Here is a 14,977-nt window from a genome sequence, read left to right as displayed (position 1 = left end):
ACTAATTAGATGACCATAGTAACTAATTAGATGACTATAGTAACTAATTAGATGATTATAGTAACTAATTAGATGACCATAGTAACTAATTAGATGACTATAGTAACTAATTCGATAACCATAGTAACTAATTATATTACCATAGTAATGATAAATGATAAATGGGTTATACTTGTATAGCGCATTTCTACCTTCAAGGTACTCAAAGCACTTTGACACTATTTCCACATTCACCCATTCACACACACATTCACACACTGATGGCGGGAGCTGCCATGCAAGGCGCTAACCAGCAGCCATCAGGAGCAAGGGTGAAGTGTCTTGCCCAAGGACACAACGGACGTGACTAGGATGGTAGAAGGTGGGGATTGAACCCCAGTAACCAGCAAACCTCCGATTGCTGGCACGGCCACTCTACCAACTTCGCCATGCAGTAACTAATTAGATGACCATAGTAACTAATTAGATGACCATAGTAACTAATTAGATGATTATAGTAACTAATTAGATGACCATAGTAACTAATTAGATGACTATAGTAACTAATTAGATGACCATAGTAACTAATTAGATGACTATTGTAACGACCGGGTCGCATCGTGGTGCGAGGTGTTCTCCCAAGGATGCAGACGGGCTCGGACACAGCTTGCAGGTAGGAAAATGATTTATTCAGGAACTAAATCAGACAGGAAAAAACAAAAACGACTAGCGTGGGAGCTAGCAAGCAAAATAATATAGCATGAGAGCTAGCAGGAAACAAAGTGGTCGTTAGCTGTTGCGTGAAAGCAAATTAGGAAGCCAGGCAGAGTGCTGCCCGGGCGAAGACTAAATAGCCCTCTGATTAGTGCCCGGACGACAGGTGAGCGTCTCGAACACTAACCAGAGGCAGCTGAGCATAATCTGCCGTCATGGCAACAGAAACAAACAAACACGTGACACTAAACTGTAAACAAACTGATCCGAGCAGCGGATCCTAACAGTACCCCCCCCCTAAAAGGACAGATTCCAGATGTCCCTTGAAAACAAAAAAACAACTGGAACCCAAAAAAAACAAGCAATAGTTCACGAGTCAAGGGCGGGCGGGGGGGTGACTTGGTGGTGGGTCGCCAGGCCACGTGTCCCCGAATCCACCGGGGAAGGGTCAGGTGGCGGCGGCGAATGGAACGCCGCCGCCGCTGGCGAGGCGGGCAAGGCGGGCGACCACGGTAAGGCCACATTTGTGGCCGCCGAGAAGGTGGGCGTGAGTGGCGCCAGAATTTCAGCAGCCTCTGAGTCCTCGAGGGCTGCATGCGGGGACCTGCTTTCCGCTTGCGCCGCCGGACCACTCGAGGTCGCTGAGATGTCGCCGTGGAAGCGGTAGGAGTCGACGTCGCCGTGGAAGCCGGAGGAGTCGACGTCGCCGTGGAAGCCGGAGGAGTCGCTGTCGCGGCAGCCGGAGTCGCTGTCGTGGCAGCCGGAGTCGCTGTCGTGGCAGCCGGAGTCGCTGTCGTGGCAGCAGGAGTCGCTGTCGTGGCAGCAGGAGTCGCTGTCGTGGCAGCCGGAGTCGCTGTCGTGGCAGCCGGAGTCGCTGTCGTGGCAGCCGGAGTCGCTGTCGTGGCAGCCGGAGTCGCTGTCGTGGCAGCCGGAGTCGCTGTCGTGGCAGCAGGAGTCGCTGTCGTGGCAGCAGGAGTCGCTATCGTGGCAGCCGGAGTCGCTGTCGTGGCAGCCGGAGTCGCTGTCGTGGCAGCCGGAGTCGCTGTCGTGGCAGCCGGAGTCGCTGTCGTGGCAGCAGGAGTCGCTGTCGTGGCAGCAGGAGTCGCTGTCGTGGCAGCAGGAGTCGCTGTCGTGGCAGCCGGAGTCGCTGTCGTGGCAGCCGGAGTCGCTGTCGTGGCAGCCGGTGCTGGTGCGAGAACCAGTCGTAGTACAGGTGCTGGTGCGAGAACCAGCCGTGGTGCAGGTACTGGTGCAAGAACCAGTCGTTGTGCAGGTACTGGTGCGAGAACCAGTCGTGGTACAGGTGCTGGTGCGAGAACCAGCCGTGGTGCAGGTACTGGTGCGAGAACCAGTCGTGGTGCAGGTACTGGTGCGAGAACCAGTCGTGGTGCAGGTACTGGTGCGAGAACCAGTCGTGGTGCAGGTACTGGTGCGGGAACCAGCCGTGGAGCAGGTACTGGTGTGGGAACCAGTCGAGGTGCAGGTACTGGTGTGGGAACCAGCCGAGGTGCAGGTACTGGTGTGGGAACCAGCCGAGGTGCAGGTACTGGTGTGGGAACCAGTCGAGGTGCAGGTACTGGTGTGGGAACCAGCCGAGGTGCAGGTACTGGAACCTGTGGTGGAGCTGGTGCTAGCCTTAGCCTTGGCGCTAGCTTAGGTGCAGGTGGCCTAGCTGGCGGTTGCGGCTTAGCAGGCCGAAGGACAGGTGGCGGTGGCCGAGCAGGAGGTTGCGGCTTAGCCCGCCGAAGGACAGGTGGCGGTGGCCGAGCAGGAGGTTGCGGCTTAGCACGCCGTTGTGCCACCCCACTCGCACAGCTCCCAGTACTAGCCCCCCCCCCTCAAAAAGCGGATCCCAGACGCGCTCCTTGCGGATTGGAACCGTCTTCAAGGGTGGGTGGAGGGAGGTCAGGGGGAGGGCAGAAACCTCTCCTCTAAATTGTCCAAAATGTCTATTGTCACCCCCCACTTGAGACTGGGACTGACTAGATTTAGTCCTTAAAAAAATGTCCTGATAATGTTTTATTGCAGAATTAAAGTCACTAGAAAATGGCTGGCAGGAAGAATTGACATAATGTCTAAAAAAGTATTTGTCTATGACGTCATCCAAAATGGACGGGACAACGTCATCAAGCGGCGTGTCATCAGGGGGTGCCGACGGAATGACGTCATAGCTGCAGTCCCAGTGATTGACAGGCCAGTCATAACAGTCTTCGGTAAGGTAGTTGATGGGATTAACAGACCTTTGAAGAGGGGAATCTTGGGCTGAATGTAGCTTGCTGTGTGATGGTGGAGGAGTCTGTGGGAGTGGCGCGTCTTGGCAGCGAAGTGAAGACCTCTTTGGCGGCTTCCGTCTTCGCTGACGTGTCCGGTGGTGCGGGGGTGTGGCGATGTCCTCGGGCCAAACGGAGTGGATTGGGACCAACCTTCCGTTAGGACCCCATATCAGGTCCTGGCGCTCCGAAGGGGAATAGCGGAGAGTCTCCGCCTCCATCGCTCGCAACACCATCCACGCACCTTCGTCCGTCTCCTCCGACATGCTCGCTGCGAGAGAACTTCTTCTTGCTGGCTTCCTACTGTAACGACCGGGTCGCATCGTGGTGCGAGGTGTTCTCCCAAGGATGCAGACGGGCTCGGACACAGCTTGCAGGTAGGAAAATGATTTATTCAGGAACTAAATCAGACAGGAAAAAACAAAAACGACTAGCGTGGGAGCTAGCAAGCAAAATAATATAGCATGAGAGCTAGCAGGAAACAAAGTGGTCGTTAGCTGTTGCGTGAAAGCAAATTAGGAAGCCAGGCAGAGTGCTGCCCGGGCGAAGACTAAATAGCCCTCTGATTAGTGCCCGGACGACAGTTGAGCGTCTCAAACACTAACCAGAGGCAGCTGAGCATAATCTGCCGTCATGGCAACAGAAACAAACAAACACGTGACACTAAACTGTAAACAAACTGATCCGAGCAGCGGATCCTAACAACTATAGTAACTAATTATATTACCATAGTAACTAATTATATTACTATAGTAACTAATTAGATGACCATAGTAACGAATTAGATGACCATAGTAACGAATTAAGTGGCCATATTAACTAATTAGATGACCATAGTAACTAATTAGATGACTATAGTAACTAATTAGATGACCATAGTAACTAATTAGATGACTATAGTAACTAATTAGATAACCATAGTAACTAATGATATTGCCATAGTAACTAATTATATTACTATAGTAACTAATTATATTACCATAGTAATGAATTAGATGACCATAGTAACAAATTAAGTGGCCATATTAACTAATTAGATGACTATAGTAACTAATTAGATGACCATAGTAACTAATTAGATGACCATAGTAACGAATTAAAGGCCTACTGAAACCCACTACTACCGACCACGCAGTCTGATAGTTTATATATCAATGATGAAATCTTAACATTATAACACATGCCAATACGGCCGGGTTAACTTATAAAGTGACATTTTAAATTTGCCGCTAAACTTCCGGTTCGAAACGCCTCTGAGGATGACGTATGCGCGTGACGTAGCCCGGGGAACAGAGGTATGCCTTCCCCATTGAATACAGTACAAAAAAGCTCTGTTTTCATTTCATAATTCCACAGTATTCTGGACATCTGTGTTCGTGAATCTGTTGCAATTATGTTCATTGCATTATGGAGAAAGAAGCTGAGCAAACAAAGAAGAAAGTTGTCGGTGCGAAACGGATGTATTTTTCGAACGAAGTCAGCAACAACAGTACACAGCCGGCGCTTCTTTGTTTACATTCCCGAAAGATGCAGTCAAGATGGAAGAACTTGGATAACAGAGACTCTAACCAGGAGGACTTTTGACTTCGATACACAGACGCCTGTAGAGCACTGGGACAACACAGACTCTTACCAGGATTACTTTGATTTGGATGACAAAGACGCAGACGTGCTACCGTGAGTGTGCAGCTTTGGCTTCTAAACATTTGATCGCTTGACCGTATGTGCGCAACTTTTTTTTTGCGTATGTACGTAACTTTTTAAAAATATATAAGCTTTATGAACCTTGGGTTAGGTGAACGGTCTTTTGGGCTGAGTGATTGTGTGTGTTGATCAGGTGTTTGAATTGTATTGGCGTGTTCTATGGAGCTAGGAGCTAGCATAGGAGCTAGGAGTTAGCATAACAAAGACGTAGGTGTTTTTATGCTGGATTAATTTGTGTCATATTAAATATAAGCCTGGTTGTGTTGTGGCTAATAGAGTAAATATATGTCTTGTGTTTATTTACTGTTTTAGTCATTCCCAGCTGAATACCAGGTACCGTGAGTATGCAGCCTTGGCTGCTAAACATTTGATAGCTTGACCGTATGTGCGCGTCACGTACGTAACTTTTTAAAAATATATAAGCTTTATGAACATTGGGTTAGGTAAACGGTCTTTTGGGCTGAGTGATTGTGTGTGTTGATCAGGTGTTTGAATTGTATTGGCGTGTTCTATGGAGCTAGGAGCTAGCAGAGGAGCTAGGAGCTAGCATAACAAACACGTAGATGTTTTTATGCAGGATTAATTTGTGGCATATTAAATATAAGCCTGGTTGTGTTGTGGCTAATAGAGTATATATATGTCTTGTGTTTATTTACTGTTGTAGTCATTCCCAGCTGAATATCAGGTCACCCCCGGCTCTCACAGCATCTTCCCTATCTGAATAGCTTCAACTCCCCACTAGTCCTTCACTTGCACTTTACTCATACACAAATCTTTCATCCTCGCTCAAATTAATGGGGAAGTTGTCGCTTTCTCGGTCCGAATCTCTCTCACTTCATGCGGCCATCATTGTAAACAATAGGGAACTTTGCGTATATGTTCAACTGACTACGTCACGCTACTTCCGGTAGGGGCAAGCCTTTTTTTATCAGATACCAAAAGTTGCGATCTTTATCGTCGTTGTTCTATACTAAATCCTTTCAGCAAAAATATGGCAATATCGCGAAATGATCAAGTATGACACATAGAATAGATCTGCTATCCCCGTTTAAATAAAAAAAATTCATTTCAGTAGGCCTTTAAGTGGCCATAGTAACTAATTAGATGACCATAATAACTAGTTAGATGACCATAGTAACTAATTAAATGACCATAGTAACGAATTAAGTGGCCATAGTAACTAAGTAGATGACCATAGTAACTAATTAGATTATTATAGTAACTAATTAGATGACCATAGTAACTAATTCGATGACTATAGTAACTAATTAGATGACTATAGTAACTAATTATATTACCATAGTAACTAATTATATTACTATAGTAACGAATTAAGTGGCCATATTAACTAATTAGATGACCATAGTAACTAATTAGATGACTATAGTAACTAATTAGATGACCTAGTAACTAATTAGATGACTATAGTAACTAATTAGATAACCATAGTAACTAATTATATTGCCATAGTAACTAATTATATTACTATAGTAACTAATTATATTACCATTGTAACGAATTAGATGACCATAGTAACAAATTAAGTGGCCATATTAACTAATTAGATGACCATAGTAACTAATTAGATGACCATAGTAACTAATTAAATGACCATAGTAACGAATTAAGTGGCCATAGTAACTAAGTAGATGACCATAGTAACTAATTAGATGACCATAGTAACTAATTAGATGATTATATTAACTAATTAGATGACCATAGTAACTAATTAGATGACTATAGTAACTAATTAGATGACCATAGTAACTAATTAGATTACTATAGTAACTAATTATATTACCATAGTAACTAATTATATTACTATAGTAACTAATTAGATGACCATAGTAACAAATTAGATGACCATAGTAACGAATTAAGTGGCCATATTAACTAATTAGATGACCATAGTAACTAATTAGATGACTATAGTAACTAATTAGATGACCATAGTAACTAATTAGATGACTATAGGAACTAATTAGATAACCATAGTAACTAATTATATTGCCATAGTAACTAATTATACTACTATAGTAATTAATTAGATTACCATAGTAACAAATTAGATGACCATAGTAATGAATTAAGTGGCCATATTAACTAATTAGATGACTATAGTAACTAATTAGATGACCATAGTAACTAATTAGATGACCATAGTAATGAATTAAGTGGCCATAGTAACTAATTAGATGACCATAGTAACTAATTAGATGACCATAGTAACTAATTAAATGACCATACTAACGAATTAAGTGGCCATAGTAACTAATTAGATGACCATAGTAACTAGTATATGATGCAGATTCCAAGAATTGAAAGACTTATTATAGTTGAAGACTTACGGTCATTAGAAAACATCACTGCACATCATAATGGCAGCTACACTTTACATCTTAAACATATAAAAAAATTATTTGGGAATGTCCGGCGGGCCAGATTGAAAAGCTTAAGGGGCCGCATGTGGCCCCCGGGCCTTAATTTGCCCAGGTCTGATATAAGGCTGCTTGCGGTCCAGCACTGAAAATGTATACCTGGTGCTGGATGATTAGTTCCACCTGGATGTGACGTAAGGAGGGGGTGACCAGGCAGTTTGCCAAAACATGTAAACCTGCAGAGTTACGACAAAGTTCATCTACTTTTACTTCATTAAAGCTGCACACTGGTCCTAAAGTCAGTGTGTTCGTTATTTGAGCGCCGGTTTTTAGTTGATTTTCATCCGATTGTTGCATAACTGGTTTCTTGTTTGTTTTTAGCAGACTAGTGAGAATGAAGACGTGGGTGGACACTCACCACCCGGCAGCGTTTAGTCATCCCCTTCAGTGGCAGTCAGGAAAGCGCGCTGCAAAAAAAAAAAAAAAAAGTGAAGAGGAAGTTGAGCACAAGACGCGGAGGTTCATTAGCATTCAGTGTCAGCACATTTTATTATCAAGCGTGTCCTCCATGCACTCCTTTAATTGCATGTGCTGATAGAATAATAAATGGCAGAGTAATTACCATTATAAAGCAAAGGATCCCTCTTCTTACTGAGCAACTCAGTCAAAGGGTTTTCCTCTAAATTAAGTTTTTAACTGTCATCTGTCATCTGTAGGTATAATTATAACTTGGGCCTTTTGGTTTTATTGTTCTGGTGTGAAAACCTCTATGGAGAGACAAATTATGACAGCGGAGTCTTTTTTTTTTTTTTTTTCTCACGGAGACGCGTGGTCCTGAATGCCTAAAAAAAACGCTAAATGAGTCTACGAGCTGCTAATTAATCAAGGAAAGCACTGGAGAGTTGGATATGTGAATCCAAGTGACCCATCTTATTCACCTCATGGCTTTACATTAGAATGAATGGAGCCTGGCCTTGCCATCATAGGCCATAAAACAGCTGATTGTGTCTCCTCCTTTTTTCTTTTTTTTTTTTTTGTCCTGTCCAGCTTCTCAGGCAAATCATATAGTTGATGTAGATGCCCATATCGGCTGTACAAATTTACTTTACAAAAGAGAAGTGTGGGATACTTCTCTTGTTGCCTTATTTGTATTTGCCTTTATTAAATGTATTTATATTGTCATTTGGTGCAGCCGGGCCGGAGGGGATAGAAAGAGGGAAAAAAAGGAAGACAGAGGGGGAAATTGTTGGGACAAGAGGGGGATAACAAAGAGACAAAAACAACAACAGCAAACACAACAATAATCCATCCATCAGTCTTCTTCCGCTTATCCGAGGTCGGGTCGCGGGGGCAGCAGCCTAAGCAAGTAAGCCCAGACTTCCCTCACCCCAGCTCTTCCCGGGGGATCCCGAGGCGTTCCCAGGCCAGCCGGGAGACATAGTCTTCCCAACGTGTCCTGGGTCTTCCCCGTGGCCTCCTACCGGTCGGACGTGCCCTAAACACCTCCCTAAGGAGGTGTTCGGGTGGCATCCTGACCAGATGCCCGAACCACCTCATCTGGCTCCTCTCCATGTGGAGGAGCAGCGGCTTTCCTTTGAGCTCCGCCCGGATGACAGAGCTTCTCACCCTATCTCTAAGGGAGTGACCCGCCACCCGGCGGAGGAAACTCATTTACCCGTGATCTTGTCCTTTCGGTCATAACCCAAAGCTCATGACCATAGGTGAGGATGGGAACGTAGATCGACCGGTAAATTGAGAGCTTTGCCTTCCGACTCGGCTCCTTCTTCACCACAACGGATCAATACAGCGTCCGCATTACTGAAGACGCCGCACCGATCCGCCTGTCGATCTCACCATCCACTCTTCCCAACAACAATAATAAGTGATGTGAATTATATTTATATAGCACTTTTTTCTAGTGACTCAAAGTGCTTTTACATAGTGAAACCCAATATCTAAGTTACATTTAAACCAGTGTGGGTGGCACTGGGAGAAGGTGGGCAGTGTTTCCCACACATTCATTTATTTGTGGCGGCCCGCCACGAAAGAATTAAGGCCGCCACAATTTTTTTTATTTATTTTTTTATTTTTTTTAATTTTTTTGTCCTGTCCAGCTTCTCAGGCAAATCATATAGTTGATGTAGATGCCCATATCGGCTGATCAGATTTACTTTACAAAAGAGAAGTGTAGGATCAAGATTTTTGGAGCTCTTTGTTCAGTGGATCAGATGTTTGATGAAGCTTTGTGTCTATCTACCACCACTACTGTTTTCTGTTTATTTGTTACTGACTGTGGCAGGACACCTCTGCCTCTGTTTCACTTTATGTTGCTGGTAAATAATATGGTTGTAGTAGTAGGCTAAAGTTAAATTATTTAGTATGCACTAATTAAAGGGGCAGAGCTTTAAGAGACATTTTAGCTTTTATATTTTTATAAGATATATTTTTTGTAAGAACCACAATTAATAAATATATTGCAGTGAATAACTTATTGTTCAAATCTGTATATAAATATGTACATAAAGTGTTGTAATTATATTGTAAAATGGATGGATGGATGGACGTTTAAAACAAAACAGTTATTATTAATTAGTAAGTATAAATTTTTTTGAGCCTTTTTAGAAAAAAATAATATCATTGTAGTAAATTATGCAAATTACTCGATGATGTCATTGTGACCACGCCCATAGCCACGCCCATAGTCACGCCCCCACCACCACAGGTGTCTTGGCAGTTTACGGGAAACACTGGTGGGTAAAGTGTCTTGCCCAAGGACACAACGGCAGTGACCAGGATGGCGAAAGCGGGAATCGAACCTGGAAACCCTCAAGTTGCTGGCACGGCCACTCTACCAACCGAGCTATGCCCCCAATAACAACAACAACAACAACAACAAGCGGGATCATCAAGTACTTCTTCCCTGTTGGACCTGATGAGGCCCGTGTTGGACCACGCGGGTAAGGGCCCCGCACCCACATACCCTGAACCCCCCCCCACCCCCCGCCGGCACAGATTATGAGGGCGCGTGCACACACCAGTGCGGCGCGTTCCGCCCTGCTGGCGGCCGCGCTGATATCAGCCGCGCTCAACTTTGTCATGGTTGTGCTTTAGACGGTCATTACAGGCCCGGGATAACTTCAATTACTGGTGAGCTGCTGAGCAGTGAAAGTGGGGGCCACATTGATTGAGGAGGCCAACAATTGATTTTGCCCATTACGTCCATGAGAATGTTTCCATCCCGTGCAGATCTGCCTGCCCTCCTCCTGCCGCCGGAGATAAGGAGCCGGCGCATTGTGGCTGCCTAATCTGTGTGACGGAGGATGTCTGTGCCAAAATTGATGTCGCTTTTCATTCCAGTGTTTGGGGGCCTCGCCGGGGGCTCCTCCTCCCTGTGTGTGTGTCGGTGTAGCCGGCAGGGCCAGCTGAGAGCTTTGTGCTACGCGATCACAGCGGTAGCGTCGATGCAGACGCTGCTTTTGCAGCCTACTTTGGGAAAAATAGCACAATTTAAGGTGTGTTGCTCAGTGGCCTAGTGCAGTGTTTTTCAACCACTGTGCCGTGGCACACTAGTGTGCCGTGAGATACCGTCTGATGTGCCGTGGGAGATTATTTAATTTCACCTATTTGGGTTAAAAATATGTTTTGCAAACCAGTAATTATAGTCTGCAAATGATGTGTTGTTGTTGAGTGTCGGTGCTGTCTAGAGCTCGGCAGAGTAACCGTGTAATACTCTTCCATATCAGTAGGTGGCAGCAGGTAATTGCTTTGTAGATGTCGGGAACAGCAGGAGGCAGTGTGCAGGTAAAAAGGTGTCTAATGCTTAACCCAAGAATAAACAAAAGGTAAGTGCCCCTAAGAAAAGGCATTGAATCTTAGGGAAGGCTATGCAGAACGAAACTAAAACTGAACGGGCTACAAAGTAAACAAAAACAGAATGCTGGACGACAGCAAAGACTTACTGTGGAGCAAAGACAATGTACATCCGAACATGACATGACAATCAACAATGTTCCCTCAAAGAAGGATAAAAACAACTGAAATATTCTTGATTGCTAAAACAAAGTAGATGCGGGAAAATATCGCTCAAAGGAAGACATGAAACTGCTACAGGAAAATACCAAAAAAAGAGAAAAAGCCGCCAAAATAGAAGTGCAAGACAAGAAGTAAAACACTACACACAGGAAAACAGCAAAAAAGTCCAAATAAGTCAGGGTGTGATGTGACAGGTGGTGACAGTACACCTACTTTGAGACAAGAGCTATAGTGATGCATGCTTGGTTATGCTTTAAAGTCATATCCAACAATTGCGACAACGACTTTTTACTGTCAACTGAGTTTAGTTTTTTAATGATTTCTGCAGGTGATATGCCTCCACATTTTTTCAACGCAAAAAATGTGCCTTGGCTCATAAAAGGTTGAAAAATACTGGCCTACACTGCAAAAAAAAGTCAGTGTTCAAAAACAAGAAAAAACCCACAAAAATGAGGGGTATTTTACTTGAACTAAGCAAAATTATCTGCCAATAGAACAAGAAAATTTGGCTTGTCAAGACTTTCTAAAACAAGTAAAATTAGCTAACATTAATGAACCCCAAAATACCTTAAAATAAGTATATTCTCACTAATAACAAGTGCACTTTTCTTGATAGAAAAAACAAATATGATACCTTTTTTCTCAATATATATATATTATTTATCATTTAATAGGTTGAAAAATATTCTTAAACTAAGTAAATGCTATTGCCATTATCTTAACATAATGATATGCGCTCGGCATTTACATTTCTTGAAACCAGTAAACTTATACTAAAAAATAGTTTATTTTTCTTAATGGAAAGGCAACCGCTTGTTACTCTCGTGGTCTACTAGCCACTCAGGCAAATCATATTGTCTAAAAATGCATTATATATATATATATATATATATATATATATATATATATATATATATATATATATATATATACAGCCCGGCCCCCCAGACACATTTTTTAAAATTGTAATAGCTCTTGGGGAGAATGCCAAGAGTGTGCAAAGCAGTAATCAGAGCAAAGGGTGGCTATTTTGAAGAAACTAGAATATAAAACATGTTTTCACCTTTTTTTGTTAAGTACATATCTCCACGTGTTCATTACAGTTTCTCTTTTTTCTCATTCTTTGTGTTTACTTCTTTTGTCTTCTCTAATCCACCGTTGGATTTTTTTGGAACAATTTCATTTTAAAATAACCCTAAAAGGAACAATATGTAATACTCGTACATTAACGTTAACGTACATAATCATTGTTGATTGCACACATTCAAAGCATCTCCGACATCGCCATGACAACCTACCTGAGCGATTAAAATTAGTGGACCGGCCTGAAACACTGAAGTGTTACTTTTCACACTAAAATGATGCTGTGGTGGTGCGTGGCCTGCGGGCCTGCGGAGAAGCGGGGCGTGTCAGGACCGGCTTCGAGATTAGCGGCAGGTGCGTAGATGACACAGCTGTGAGGGGTTGTCTGATCACCTGCCGCTCTGTAAAAGGCAGCGGTCGGGAAGGAGAAAGGTTGTTTATGGTGGAGAAACTGAGAGATGGCTGAAAAGCACCATTTATTGAAAAATAAATCATTGTTCGAAAAGATGGACACGGCTGTAATGTCCTTCCTTGACGGTCCAGAGAACCCGGAGAAGCAAGACCTCCACAGATGCGACAAACAATCAGACATAAATTGTAATCTTGTGCATTAGACGTTTGCATCATGCTAATGCTAAAGTGTTAGCATTAGCAGTGACATTAACACAGGGGTGTCGAACTCATTTTATCTCAGGGGCCACATGGAGGAAAATCTGTGCACACGGACTATTAAAATCATGGCATTAAAACTAAAAAATAAAGACAACTTCAGATTGTCTTCTTTGTCTTACTTTGGCCAAAAATAGAACAAACACAATCTGAAAATATTACAATAAAAATATTTTTAAAAATACAGAGTAAAGTTTAGATCCATGAAGGAAAGAAGAAAGTGAATGAATGTTTATAACTGAATACATTTACATATGCATAACATTTTTTATTTTTTATTATTTTTTTAAATGAAATAAGTAACGTTTTTCCAGAACACAATAAAGAATGTGAGATACAACAGGATAATGCATACATTTATCATTTGTTTTCAGAACGCTTACAAAAAAGCGGGACCCCAAAAATGTACTGTGGGACCCCATTTTTATGACTTGATGGGGTCCCTGGGACCCCATTTTGAAAATTGCTAGCGCCAACACTGATGGAGTATTGGTGCGTGCAAAACAGCAGCAGGCGGCTGTGTTCTAATACTAATTAAATATCATCCCGGGGGCCATAGATCATTGCAATCAAAATAGGTGAAGAAACAAGTCCATGTCAGAAAACCAACAAATTTAGCTGAACTGCACCAATTTAGTCAAGAGGAGTGGTCAAAAATTAAACCAGAAGCTTGTGGATGGCTACCAAAAGTGCCTTATTGCAGTGAAACTTGCCAAGGGACATGTAAGCAAATATTAACATTGCTGTATGTATACTTTTGACCCAGCACATTTGCTCACATTTTCAGTAGACCCATAATAGATTCATAAAAGAAGCAAACTTCATGAATGTTATTTGTGACCAACAAGTATGTCCTCCAATCACTCTATCACAAGAAAATAAGAGTTGTAGAAATGATTGGAAACTCAAGGCAGCCATGACATTATGTTCTTTACAAGTGTATGTACACTTTTGACCGCGACTGTATGTTGGAGTTCAGGTGTTGGTGGAGGGAAGTGATAAAGTCATCTAAAATAATGTGTTCAAAAAGGTTGGCAGATAAATATAAGAATATTATTCTTCCATCTGCTCCTTTCTGATCATGGAAATGTATAAGAAACAAAAAACCAATGAAAGTGTGAACTGTATGTGGCTTGTATACATGCTTTTTATATGCACATAATCACGTTTCATCAAACATAAATTAACGTTGTTGCCCTAGGGTGAACTGGGTAACACATGGCACACTGACAAAGCTTAACCTCGTGTTACTATAACTATCTACAAGGTTAATATAGGTTGCTTCTCTTTCTTCCCCTCCATTTTTCTGCTTTCTTTTGTATCTCTAGTTATCATTACGTATATGTATTGTGTTAGGGTTTGGTGAGGTGGATCCCAAGGATGCAGAGACGAATTTGTGTTTACAATTGTTCTTCCTTTTATTAGGCGGAAGCACAAGGTAGCAAAACAAAGGCGATGGTGGAAAACACAAAACACACCATGTAAAAAACTACTGAGAGGGAAAAAACACACAAAACTAAAAGCGCTAGACAAGGCTAGGAAAACTATACTTCATGAAAGAAGTAAATAGACTGGATACAAAATAAAACGCTAGACAAGGCTAGGAATAATACGGGCCAACCTGAGATGAAAAGCACACGATGAACTAGTGAGTTCTTTTGGCACGACCAACAGGTTGCAAGCAATGGCAAAGTTCCGGCGCTCACCGGTTGTCAGCAGCCTGGTTAAATAGGCTGTTTTTAATTACAGTCAGGTGTGTGCTGCTGCCTTGCGTCAGCTGCACTCCATACTGTGAACGAGAGAGAGAGTGAACATGGAGTGCAGACAACAGAAATAGGCAAGGACATTTACAGATTACCACAGTACCCCCCCCCCCCTCAACGGACGCCTCCTGGCGACCTACCTGGCTTGTCTGGGAATCGAACGTAAAAGTCCTTGATCAAGTCCTTGTCAATTATAAGCGATCTAGAAATCCATGACCGTTCCTCTGGGCCGTACCCCTCCCAGTCCACCAGGTATTGGAAACCCCTTCCCCTTCTTCTCACATCCAAGATGGTGTTTACAGTAAATGCTGGGTGACCATCAACCAGCCTGGGTGGAGGAGGCGGTACCTCCGGAGGACTGAGCGGGCTGGATGAGACAGGCTTG

The 14,977-nt window shown here is 43.1% G+C and overlaps 1 long non-coding RNA gene and 1 pseudogene across 1 annotated transcript in view; one reads left to right on the top strand and one right to left on the bottom strand.

Annotated features, from left to right (window-relative positions):
• Positions 1-10,350, top strand: part of LOC133665234 (obg-like ATPase 1) — a 207,555-nt pseudogene extending 197,205 nt beyond the window's left edge.
• The window catches only part of LOC133665394 (uncharacterized), a 707,793-nt gene that overhangs the window by 640,267 nt on the left and 52,549 nt on the right, over positions 1-14,977 (bottom strand). The gene's annotated exons all lie outside the window — the stretch shown is intronic.

The sequence above is a fragment of the Entelurus aequoreus genome, linkage group LG14 (assembly GCF_033978785.1).
Source record: "Entelurus aequoreus isolate RoL-2023_Sb linkage group LG14, RoL_Eaeq_v1.1, whole genome shotgun sequence".
Taxonomy (NCBI): Eukaryota; Metazoa; Chordata; class Actinopteri; order Syngnathiformes; family Syngnathidae; genus Entelurus; species Entelurus aequoreus.
Note: the sequence above shows the minus strand (reverse complement) of the source record. Positions and strands in the feature narration are given on the sequence as shown.